The sequence below is a fragment of the Castor canadensis genome, chromosome 14 (genome assembly GCF_047511655.1).
Source record: "Castor canadensis chromosome 14, mCasCan1.hap1v2, whole genome shotgun sequence".
Lineage (NCBI taxonomy): Eukaryota > Metazoa > Chordata > Mammalia > Rodentia > Castoridae > Castor > Castor canadensis.
Window position 1 is genome coordinate 29,340,583 of NC_133399.1, and position 13,798 is coordinate 29,354,380.

A 13,798-nucleotide genomic window follows, 5' to 3' on the forward strand; every position below is an offset into this window, starting at 1 on the left:
GATCTTTAAAATAAATACCCTGTTTTTTTTTTACCTTGAGTATCATATTAACCTTACAGCAGCATTTTAAGAACCATTTTGAAGATGTTTACATATACACATACATTGTGAGCACACCATTAGATGGATACGTAATCTGACCAGCCATTAGCAAGAGAAACATAAGCATCTCATGACTCTCTCAATAACAGACCAAGCTTACTATATCAACCTTTTGGAACAGTTTTTTTAACCAGCAACAGTCAAAGTTGCTTTTTTCTTTTTACCTCTTTTTTATATTTGTAACAGTTCTGTAATATTCTTTTTTTAAGTCAGACCAGATCTTATGTATCAGTGTAAGTCCATCCTTTATGTATTAATTTTTGTAAGAGCTCAGTTAGTGCTGAGCCTCAGTCCTCTTTTAGGATGTTTACTTTATATGTGCCTGATAATTGTCAATGTTGCAAGACAGACAAAGGAGGGGGTGCTTCTCAGTGAGGCCATACAGATGCTTGCCTGCTCATAACCCCAGACCATGAGGTCAAGTGTGACTAAGCCAGAGTGGGCTCAACCCAACAGGGTGACTTATGATTGGATGCTAGTCCAATCCCACCATAGACCATATGTCAATCACCATGACTCAGATCAATCCCACTCAGACTCCATATCCTTCAGGGAACCTTAAGGGTGCCCAGCTGTGGAGCCACAGATTCAAGCTTGAAACGCAAGCGTGTCAAACTGCACATTCACACACCATTCACTCAGAGTTTAAAACAATATGTTCCTATTTATTTCCCCTAAAATCCTGGCTAGACTTTAACCTAGTTGGCCAGAAGTCAGAATCACATCAGCCCCTAAACCAGTTGGCTAGAATCACATTGGCCCCAGATGACCGGAATCACATTGGTCCCAGAGGAAGGGGACACTACACCCTGGAATTACATCAGGGCTCAGCTGGTCCCCTGCAGGGATCAGTTCATGCCGGCTCCTATACTGACTCCCCGGGGAGTCCTAACTGGTCCAGACATTTGTTGCAGGTCTCCATTTCACTCCACCAGTTTGAGGGCCCGCTCTTTGGCTCCACAGCCTCCTTCAGTTGTCTGGAAGGAGACCCTGGAATCACATCGTAGGTGCACATTTTCCTGTTCCAGAAACCTCTCAGGCTACAGGGCCAGGGAGCAGGGACCTGCTGCCCAATGGGGTGTGCTAGTCTAATCTCCCTGGGGCCTCCAAAATGCTGCAGGAACTATACAGAAAGTATGACTGACCAGTGAGAGTAAGACTGAAACCCAGGTGGCTGGAAGAAAGGAAGGTTTATTATGCTAGCGGGCCAGCACCTGGATATTTCCAAAATGGCACAGGCCCTGAGCTCAGGGTGGTTGAGTTTTTTATACTGAGAAAAGTAGCAGCAAGCAAGCAGGGAGTGCAGAATAAAGCTGTTCAAGGTTGCAATATATCATGTCAGCACAGCTGTGGATGAAGGCCATCTGCAGTTTCTAAGGAGATAGCTGGATGCAGGGGACCCAGCTAAGGGGAAGGGCTTTACTTGTCTTTGATTTTTTTCACAACTTTGATCTTTCTCTGGGTTTCCTTATCAAAACCATATGTCAGGGAGACAAAATGAGTGTTGCAAAGAGATAATAATTATTCAAATTGGTTCATGATATCTTAATCTCTAAGAACTTGCAAATTGTAACAAAAAAAGAAAAGGAGAAAAGTAAATTACTAGAAGGGTCTGGCACTCCTTATGTCAGGAGAATATTCTAATGTAGTTTTTTGACTTCTAAGTTGGAGTATCTTATGAAATTAAACTCTTCTTTTTTTTTCAATTAAGAAAGCAATATGTCTCTGGAGTCATGACTCAAGAGGTAGAGTGATTGCCTAGAAAGAGAAAAGCCTTGAGTTCAAGCCCCAGTACCCTGAAAAACGAAAGCAATAGCTGAATTGGATATCAATAACTCCAATGAATTTTTCATGTAATTTGTAGAGAACTGGTTCTTCTATTCAAAGAATCTGATAGAATTTCCTCTTTCTCAGTTATGATGTATGTCTCTGAGTTTAGAAAACATGGCATAGCAAAACCTAAGATACATATACTTGTGAGTGAGTTGTATTGTACTTTCTCCAGTTTCTCCACCCTTTGTGATCATCCTCTTTTTGTTGGAATTGGGGGGTCATAGCACTGGGGTTTGAATCTAAGGACAAACATTTGCAAGGCAGGTTCTCTACCTCTTGAGCCATGTCTCCATCCTTTTCACTGTGGATATTTTAGACACAGGGTCTTGATTTTTGCCCAGTTCAGCCTGGACCATAACAGATGCAGAACACCATGCTCAGCTTTTGCTGTTCATACAGGTTCTCAACAATCATTTTATCCAAATTCACTTCAAACTGCTATTCTCCAGATCTTGATCTCTCAAATAGCTAGCATTATAGGTGTAAGCTACAGGTGCCTAGCTCTGTAGTGAGTATACTTGAAGAAATCAGAAAGATCAACATCATCTCCTATTTGCTTACTTGATAGTCAAATGTGAAATTTCTTATGATTTTACACCCTTGATATTTGTAAATTGTTTAAGCACACCCATTTCCTGCAACCTGTAATCTTGCACAAAATGTTAAGCAGACATGAGTCTATACAATTTAACATTCATGTTAATGGAAATAAACAATTTTTCTCTTAGGAGTTTTTAGGACATTCTATGGAAGGGCTAGTGGACAAAAAATATAGGTATATAGATTATTTTTTATATTTCTAGTATAGCTGTAAATAATTTATTAAATATCATGCCAAAGTGAAGAAGATTCAGGGGTCTGCCATTCAGATTGCTTATAAGGGTTAATGTTTCAATATATAATTATTCATCTTGATGACATTGCAGTGGCAATCTGTGTTCATCACACATTTTCAATTTTGAATTTTGTTATTTTTCCCAAACTAACAATATGTTCTACAAGATTCTCTTTAGTAGCTGAGCAGTGACAGTGAAGAGCAGCTTCCAGTTATCCATTTGAACACAAAGTAAAATATCAATATTCTTTAGTTTACTAGTGAACTGTGTTGCCAAGCTGTGATGTTCAGTAGATTAGACACATTAAATACATTTCTGAGTAACAATATTCCCTCAGGTTGAGTTCACCATGATATAAGGCTATTGTAAGTCAAAGATAATCTGTTAGACAAAGATGTTAAGTTCGTGCTCTGAACTTGTTCAAGATCTGATTTACTAAGGTTAATTTTCAATGTCTTCTCTCAGACATGCAGTTTAATGCCAATGCTGAGTATTAAAATTCATTGTCAAAGAAATTGGTTGGTGATTTAGCTGAAGTCATGCAAGACTGAGTAAATCAAAGTAGTTATTGGCCATCTTTTCAAAGAGCCCAGAATACTACCTCAGAACCGATATGCACAGGATTTGTGCTTGGTTGCAAGATAGAGATCAAAGAAAGACTGATTTTGAAAGCACAAAGGAAGTGTGGTTACACAGTGAAATCCTAACAAGACTGTTATGACAAAAAAGGAAGAAGTACCCTTACTGGATGTTGTGGCCCTTAGCAGTTCTTGCAAAATTAAAAAGAAGATAATGCAAAAATTGTAAATAATAAATTGGGAAACTTTATCTGTAGGGAAATTATAGCCACATAGTAACTAGAAATAGAATACACTAACATAAACCTCATGGTACTTCAACCAATAAGTATCAGTACAACCCTCTTTCTTATATGAGAATACTTAGAAATCTTCCTGTTGCAGAATCTAATGAAAAAAAAACCTGTATTTCTCATGTGACCATTTAGCACACTATGAATCATGAGAAAAAACCATACAGGTACACATAAAATGATATTTTAATATAAGTAATTGGATGAATAGCTTTCAAAAGATGACAGACATAACCAAAAAAATACAGTAGTGTAAAATCATAACTGCAAGAAGTAGCAACACCACCATTGATTTAGTGGCATATGTAAAATGGTACTTATTAGAGGATAGTTAGCTTCACTGTTCACGACTGGAAGAATTGAAAAAAAAGTCTAATAGAAAAGATTCCTCTCCACTGCCTCAAAAGCACCAATCACTTTATGTAAGGATATTTGGAGAAGAGCAAGAATTAATTAAGCATCATAAATGACCAGGTATAAAATGAGAAGGGAGAAGATGAATGGAGAACTACAGCTAGGAATACAAAGAAAAGTCACATTGCCATATGCTGGAACCTATTGCTAGCTCTTTCACAAAATCTGCTGCTTTATGAGCTCTGATCATGCTAAGATCTTCAGCACCTGATTATGAACCAAAATAACTCAAGATGTAGTAGACTTCTTTGAATGAAAAATGTAACAAGAATCAACATTTTTCTTGTGATGCTCTGAGTTCAATCCTGAGATTGATTTTTAAAAATAAATGAAACTTCACAATGACTGCATGGCAGACCCACCTAGGGTACTTTTAATACATTCATGCCCTGAAAATCCCTGATGAACTAAACTAACCCTGAATCTCTGGTATTGGGGTCTGGCATGGGGATTCTTAAAACTCCCTGGATGCTTCCAACATGAGGCCACTTTTGGAAAACAGTGACATTCAGTGTCTCATATTACCTGCATTGATACATTTGATCATTGCACAAATTTTATGGATAGAACATATGGACTGTGAGAATTCAATGCATATTTCAAGGAGATGTGTGAATGTTTCCAGGATGACTTGGTCATCAATGACAGACACAGAAGAGATGGTAGGCAGCTCTTGATAGATGTAGAATCCCAGAATTTCTCCATATTTCATTAAAGGTTTTCCTCATTAGAATTCCACAAATGTGAAAAAATGCCTGAGATAATTAAATTAAAAGGTGAAAATTTTTATTTCCATCACTAGTGTTAGAAGTTTAAATCCATAGACACTTTGCCTAGTTATTTGGGTCCTGTCATGGCAGTGTACATCAATTACAGGGAATATGTGGCAGAGAAAGCCTGTGCACCTCATGACGGCTAAAAATCAAAGAGGGAGATACTTAGTTCTAGCAATTCGCTTTCAGGGAACTCTGACAATAACCCAAATCCTCCAACAGGGCCCCAATTTCTAAGGGATAAACTACTTCCTAATAGTGCCACAGAACATAGACCAAGCCTTAAACATATGGGTATTGTGGATATTGACTGTCCAAATTATATAAAGACACATGTCAAAATTGTTTTAAAACATAGGAGATGGATAAGAAACAGTAACAGAGGAAGTGAACTTGATCAAAATACATTGGGTTCTTGATAGAAATACCACAATATCACATTTGTGTACAACTAAAAATGTTCTAAACTATACCATATCTAAATAGAGCAGTATTCATGTATACAATATAAAATGGAATAAAATATATGAGAGCTAATTAATTACATGGGCAAGTGGGAAAATTTTCAAATTCTAGATCTTTGGTTTTCCAATTTTACTGCAAACACCAAAAAAAAATATAGCCAAGTTAATGATGTTAGGCTGCTCTGCTGAAAGCCCTCCAAAGGGCCCTCTTGATGTCCCTGTTCCTCGAACTGTAGACAAAGGGGTTCAGCATGGGTGTGACCATGGTGTACATCACTGAGGCCACCATAACCTTCCCAGGGGCATGTGAGACAACTGAGCTGAAGTACGCTCCAAAGGCTGTGCCATAAAATACACACACAAGTGACAGGTGAGAACCACAGGTAGAGAAGGCTTTGCATTTCCCACTGATCGATGGTAGGCTCAGAACAGAGGATATAATTCTTATATAAGAGTAAAGAATCCCTGACACTGGAACACCTCCAAAGATAGCACCAATAAGATAGATCACTATGTTATTTGTTGTGATATAATCACAGGAAATCTTAAGGAGTTGAGGAGGGTCACAGAAGGAATGGGGGATTTCTACATCTGTACAGAAAGTAAGTTGTGATATCATTAAGCAGTGTACCAGGGAGTCCAAAACACTAATTGAAAATGATACCAGTATTAACAAGCCACACTTGCAGGGGCTCATGATGATGGGGCAGTGTCAAGGCTAACAAATGGCCACCAGTCAGTCATAGGACATTAAAGACAAGAGTAGACAGTCCAAACATCCAAAAAGGAAAAAAAAGGACACCTGAATTAAGCAGCCTGTATAGGTGATGGATTTTCTGTGTGTCTGGAGGTTCATCAGCATTTGGGGAATTGTAGTACTACTGAAGCCAATATCAGCCAAAGACAGGTTAGAGATAAAGAAGTACATGGGAGTATGGAGGTGTGAATGTGAGCTGACTGCTGGAATGATGAGCAGATTCCCAAGCACTGTGATCACATACACTGTCAAGAATAGCCCAAAAAAGGGGCTGCAGTTCTCAATCATCAGAGAATCCCAGAAGTTGAAATTCCAAGATGCCTGTTAAATTCTGTGGTTTCATGTAGCTAGGACACCTTTTGTTGGAATAAATGCAACAGCATAGAAGCAAACAGCTAAGTGTTTCAATTTTGGACTCAAGCACCTCAAATATAGTATCAGACTTGAGTATTACAATGGTTTGGATGACGTTTAAATATGTCCTCCAAAGAGACATTTGGGTGCTGCACAGTCAGTTCAAAAGAATGGATAGTTTTAGTAATCGAATACTGGCTGAGGTGTAGCTCAGTGGAAAATCAGTAGATACCCAATGCCCTCTGTTCCGTCCTCAGTACTTCAAGCAAGAAAATAAAGGCACAGACAGGGGTTGGAAGGAAGGGAAAAAGAAAGTAAGGAAGGGAGGAAGAAAGATGTCATTTCTTTCCTACTGCCATCTATCATGTGTCCCTCATTGGAGCCAGTGATATACTGTTTCAAGTTGAAGACCTCAAAGTGGAGAACTAAGTAAACTTTTTTTAAATAGAACTTGTCTGAATCAGGTATTTCATTATAGTAACAATGAACATAATTTTGTGAGGATCATGTGCTTTTCAACATATCTCAGTGGTGTCAAACTCTTCTCATTCTTTCTTCATGGGATTCTATGCCATTTACTTGTTTCTGCATCCATCCATTCTAAAATGTCTATGTCAAGGAATAGTAGAGGATCAAAGATGGTTTGATATAGTAAATTCATAAACACAGTAAATTCATAAACACAGTAAAATATATATTCTCTACTCTTAAAGGAAACATGAAATTATATTTGCTTTTCATCTCTTCTGAAGAAAAAAAATCATTCTTATTTAAGAACAAGAATCAAGAAGTTTCCTGGACTTGCATTGTGAATTCCTACCTTAAAAGAGCTGCAGTAGTTGGATTCTGAATTTATGGCAAATATTGATAATCAAATACTATTCTTATATTCTAAATATTTCACAAATTTTCTCCATGTATTGTATGGCAGACCATCTTTATGAAGCATAGTGAAAAATCCAGTAAATGTCTTTTCATAAGTAACAGAAACATATATTTGATGATCATGGGTTCCAAACTTGGATAAATATGTACATTTTAGTTAAATGCCAAAGAAATCATAGAATACCACTCATCTGAAGTTAGTACTAACTTACAAGGCACCAGTGTTTAAGCAACAATTATCTTTTAATGGTTCACTCCACTTATTTTTCTTTTTTACACTTTTTTCTTTTCTTTTTTTTTTTTTTGCTTTTTGGTCATGCTGGAGATGTAACCCTGGGACTTGGCAGTGCTAGGCAAGCACTCAATCATTCAGCTCTGTCCCCAACCCTGCAGTGATATTTTTGATAGATGCTACAGAATCTCAAGGAAACATTGGAGGGTGAGTTCATGTCTTGTTTTTCTACTGTTGTTGTTTGCAGTGAATGATAAAAACTACCTAAATGCATCATTTATCCCAAACATTTGTGGAGGGTTGGTTTTACATCAAGTGCAACTTTCTTGTGTACACTTGAATAATGCAGATTTAGTGTCTCCAAAGCCAGTGCCAGTTCTGCAATCTTCATTTGACCTTTCTATGAGAGCTTCAGATCTTTTAAAACAATCCTTTCTTATTGGAGAATTACATTACCAGGAAGTCAGTTACTGAGGCATTTCAAATCACCATTTTTCTTATAAAGGAAAATATAATGTCATATTTTTATTTTCATAATACATATTTTTCATTAATATGTAATATTAATAATTATAATTTTAAAAGTTCACTTGAGTTAGAGAAGAATGCAAAAGAAAGAAACAGAATAATGCTGCAAACACATGAGTAGTTTGCTCATTTTTAAAATGGGTATGTTGATTGAAGTTACTGAAGAGTAACAGAATATGTCAGCCTAAAATATGTCCATTGACATAAAGAATAATTATACTAAATGCAGTTAAGAAGAAACAGATATAAAAAAATTTCTACAATCCCGCTATTTGTCTTAATGCAGACACAAACTTGTAAAGGTTTGGTTCTCATATTTCTATCTGGAATACTGGAAGACTAAATGCCTGTAGATAAATCTGGACATTTTTCTTTCAAACAATTCATCAGGGAGATCTATACTGTGAGCCATGTTTTGATCAGTCGTTAAGGACTCAGTCCTCAGTCTCCACATAGATTATTCTTCCCTGAATTTGCCAACACTGCTAAAAGCCTAAAGATATTTGCTATAGTCACTTTTAATTTTTTCATTTTTTATTAAAATGTTTTGTTTTTCTCCTGGTATTTTTGAGAGAGGGTCTCACAGTGGAGCTGGCCTAAAACTTATAATCTTCCTACCAAGTGATGGCATTACAAGTGTGAACCACCAAGCTGGTTGCAATCCTAAATTTCAATTTGACTTAATTGTTACTGAGTGTTTGTGTGAATATGTGTGAAGAAAAAACCCTATTTTTACAGTATTAGTGTATGAATTCAGAGTCTCACGTTTGTCAAGTCCCCCAGAACCAAAATTAAATAATCTTCTATTACTTTTGTATATGGATTTTATTTTTGTCAATCTAATTTTCATAGCCCCATCTGAAAAACCTGTATGGTTAAAGGGAAAATTTTTCCATTGGTACCTAATCATATAGGGATGCTATAACAGATTAAATGAAATAATAACAACAAAGTGCTTACACAGTGGTGGTCAACAGTAGTTTATCATTATAGCCACCTGTTAATCTTTTTAAACTTGCTGATGTATTGCACACATCCTACAACCAATTAAGTTAGAACTGTTACACATAAGTTGTAAAGACATACTAACATAGAGTCAGGGTAGAGAAACAGAGTCAAGAATTTTGAATTGAATGCTCTATGATTGTATTAACATTAATATCCACTAATATATGAAATGTATGATTATGTAATAATACGTCCTCCACAACTTTTTTGAGGCAGAGTCTTAAAATGTATCCCAAGCTGGCCTCAAACTTGTGATACTCCTGACTTAGCCACCTGAGTGCTGAAATTACAGATGTGTGCTGCCATGCCAATGTCAGAATTCCTACTTAATGTGTATAAATATTTTGCATCTTTTTGCTATCTCTGCATGATCCCTTTCCTCTGAAATTTAGCTTCTCAAAGACAAACACTCTTAAGAATTTAGTGGGAGAGGGATTTTTGGTAATCTTTTCAACCATTAGAATTAATTAATAACCATGAAGAATTTTTATACAAAAATTACCAAATATTTCATCTGCAAATATTATTGCCTGAGAAGCCTTATTTGCACATATTGTATTCTACACCTTTCTGTGAGTTGTATATGACTATGGTAAACACTTTGAATGATGCATAGTATTACCTAAAGAATAACTTTTATTCTATTTTTTCAATTTATGACAATGCTCCTAAGAAAATTTTTCTTCCACTCTAGTATTCACAAGTAAGAATCTCTATAAGGTATACTCATGAGACACGGTTTTCAGATTTAAAAGTTGGTACACTGCATTCTATTATTAATTATATACATCTATTTCCCAAAAGAAAACACTTACATAATCAAAATTTGAAGGTATTTTCAAAGTATACAATCAATAATATCCCTGAGTTCTGTCAAACAATGGGCTTTCCATAAGGTCTTTGTAAAATTTCCCATGTATAGAGAATGGGAAATTCCCAGCATAGAGAATACAGCAATATTCTCAGAGAGAACCATAGGATTGACAATACTCATGTTCAATGAGTATGTATGGGATATAGTTGAGGTTTCACACTTACCACATATTTTCACAGATGTTTTCAGATTGTGTTTTTTTATGTATCACAGGTGAGCCATGAATTTGGAATCCTGTCACATCAGTTTTCCAAGTACAGTGATCACAGGCATGGACTACTACCACAACTAGCATTTGCAATGTTTTGAAAAGCTGAATCATTATTTTTTTTGAGATGAGGTCTTGCTATGTTGCCAAGTCTGGTTTTACTTCTCGGGCTCAATTGGTCATCCATCTTCAGTGTCTCCTGAGTCACTGACAACAGAGAAATGTGTCAACTCACCCCCCCATCACAGTAGAATTTACAGGTGTGTTGATGAAATACAATAAAATATATGAAAATCTTTCATTCCATTACATCACAGAGAAATAGAAAATCATCATGTTGCAGACCTACTTTATATCAAGAGTAAAAATCCTAAAATGTGTGAAAGACCATGCAATATGATGTATTCCTTTTTGCCTTCTGTCTCTCTCTTTTGAAAAATTTTGATTATTACCACAATTTTTATACATGAAAATTGTAGGTTGGACTTGTATCACAAGAAAAAGGGAGAGCACATACAGGAGATACAGGAATAGGTAGAAAACCCAAAACATGAAAGTGTTTGATGTCCCCACTCCAGAAGAGCTAATACAGAAACCTTAAAGTGACAGATTATCATGAGCAGGGGATCAGGAACCAATGTAAAGATCAGTTAGAGTTGAATCAACATAGGTCATAATACATGGGTACATGAAAGTAATAGTATGAATCCTTCTGTATAGCTATCCTTAACTCAACTATCAAAAATGCTTTGTCTTCCTTATTATGAATATGTCTTTTCTTCAACAAAATCAGTGATAAAGGAAGAACGGGACCTGCCTGAATCTGAGGTGGGGGGAAATGGGGGAGGAAGCAGGGTGGAGAAATGACCCAAACAATGTATGCACATGTGAATAAATGAACAAAAAATAAATAAACAAAAAAAGGACAATGGTGATTCCCATGAGAAATCTGTGCTATAGGTACTAGTTGGTTTGAGCTACAGAGCTAGAAGGAGTGAAAGCACAGTTGAGAAAAATCTCAGTATATGAATGCCATATTTCATACAATCTGTTTCTTTGAATCAAGAAAGTATCTAGTCAATATTTTGGTTGGTGTTTGTTCTTTTTTCCTTTTTTTCTGAGATAATCCCAATCTGTAACCACAATCTGTAGGCTGGCCTTAACTCATTATGTACCCATCCTGGTCTCAAACTTGCCATCTTTCTACCTTAGCTACTGAGTGCTGGGGTAATGATATATGCCACCACATTGGGCTCCTCCTAAATATCTCATAGATGTTAATGCTCTTATAGCCTCCATTAAACCAAGCAAAGTATAGGTTCTGGGACATCAGGAATAAGTGAAAGCCAATTATTGACCTCCAGGTATTAAGAAAACACATCTATGCCTGGTGCTGATGGCTCACAGCTGTAATCCTAGCTACTCAGGAAGCAGAGATCAGGAGGATTGAAGTTCTTAGCCAGCCTGGGTGAAAGACCCATCACAAAAAGTGTTAGCAGAGTAGCTCAAGGTGAAGGACCTGAATTCATGCTCCAGTACCATGAAAAAAGAAAATAAATCTAGACTTGGTGTAGTGTGTTATGCCTACAATCCCAGTTTTTCATATGCCAAATAAGGAGGTTTACATTTTCAAGACCAGCCTGCACTACATAGTAAGACATAGTCTCAAAAAAAATAGGAAAAGGAAAAAACCTCTACTTCTGCCTGGGTGCGGTGGTGCATGAGTATTATCCTAGCATTTGGAGGCTCAGGAAATGGGTTGGGAGTTCCAGGTAGCCTACATTGCACAATTAGGCCCTGTCACAAAAAAAGCAACAACAAAATAATCTGTTTCTATAAAAACAAAAATAATACAATCTGGGCTAGGGGTGTAGCTCAGTGGTAGACCTCTTGCCTAGCATGGAAGCAAATGAAGGCTTGATGACCAACACTTCAAATACTAATAAAAGTCCTAATAATCAAAATAATAAAATTAAATGGTCTTTGTGCAATCTGGGTAAACTTAATGCTTCTGATGCAGAATATTTTAGTTGAAGGATATGGTACACAGTCTTGTTAACATACTAATGATAGTAATTCCTAAAATTTACTTTCTCATTCAAAATAAATCTACCACATGTTAAATCATATGTTCAATAAAACAATATTTAATTCTTCCTCAAGGCAACTGTGTCAACCAGAGACAATCCACATTCAGACTCTAACAGGTTAAAAGTGCTTGTAGGATCACACAAGTATCATAGAACACATACATTCAAAGTTAAACTATTGGTCTCAGGTTCAAGCAAAGAAACACACTGTTTTCCTATACTTAGGAGGGTTTAATCAAAACACTATGGATGGATTAGAAATTTCTAAAGCTGCTTCCTTGACTGTTTTCTTCCCAGACAAGAACAGAATCCAACACCATAACTCTTTGTCCATCTAAGTTACAGATAGGGTATAAAGTAAATGAGTGAAAGAGTCAGTGGTCAGCAGAGGCAAATTCAAGGATTTTGATTCCCCATTATAATTTCAACTATTTTTCCTATAGCTGACACAATAGGAGCATGTATTGCTCTCTGCTGTGATCTACCAGAAATGTAAAGAGAACAGAACAGTAATCAGGAGACACTGTGTACAGGAAAAAATTGCAATTGGGTTAATAGGAAAGAACACAGTTAGGTTCAGTAAGGACGGGGTCTCATTGTATAGATTCAAACCTGAATTCATTCCACTGCAAGCCAACACATAGGAAAAATTACATTAAATGCTCTGCTTTTATCCACATATGTAATATAATGGTAATGCATGCCATTACTTTTTTCTTTTTGACAGAGGAGAGAGTTTAGTTATACAGACAATAGCTAACACATTGCATTATAAAAACTAAGGTTAGAGACTGGCATTTGGAAGCCCAAATCAAAAGCTCTAATTCCTGGTTCTATATTATTACTGTCATCACAACCTTCATGATCCTTTTAATGCTTAGGGGAAACGTTAGAGACACCTATTTCCTACTCTGGTAGGAGAGATGTCTACATAACTCAAAAGTCTTATGTGAAGAAAATTAGCTAATTTTCTCCTGCTAATTCCAGGAGAATTCTCATACCTTCACCATAGTTAAGATCATAAACATTCATAGGCTTCTGAGCAAAAACATTGCATTCCACCACTCTCATTTCTAGCTTCCTCAAATATCCTGCTACTCCAGTGGATGAAGAAGTAATGTTCCCGAGTCTTTCCTGCATCCAGCCTCTTCATTTGTACTTACTGGGCTGCACTGCTTCTTTGCTGGGACATAATCAAAGGGAACTTAGCTGTTTTTCTTCCCCCACTTCATGTGTGGTGGTGGTACAGGTTCTACACCAGTACTGGCAGGAAGACAAAGACAGACACGAGCCGCTTCATGCAGTTGATGAACCTTGGAAGAAGGGATACAGATAGAGGGTCCACTATGCTGGAGCTGGCAAAGTATATAGTAGGGAGACAGAGTATTTATTATTCTGACCTTGTATCTCAACACACAGAATTAATAATTAGTCAAATTTGTTAGTGTTTTCCAAATCTCTATGGGATTCTTAGTCATAATTGAGAAAGAAAATGAGCAAAGTCAGTATTACAGGTAAGGCCTGATCCTTCCTCTCCCAGGAGGAGGTTCAATTGTACTCTTCTGACTT

At 36.7% G+C, this 13,798-nt stretch overlaps 1 pseudogene; it reads right to left on the reverse strand.

Moving 5' to 3' along the window:
* Positions 1 to 5,465: 5,465 nt before the first annotated feature.
* LOC109680687 (olfactory receptor 7E178-like) lies at positions 5,466 to 6,393 on the reverse strand (annotated as a pseudogene).
* Positions 6,394 to 13,798: the final 7,405 nt, after the last annotated feature.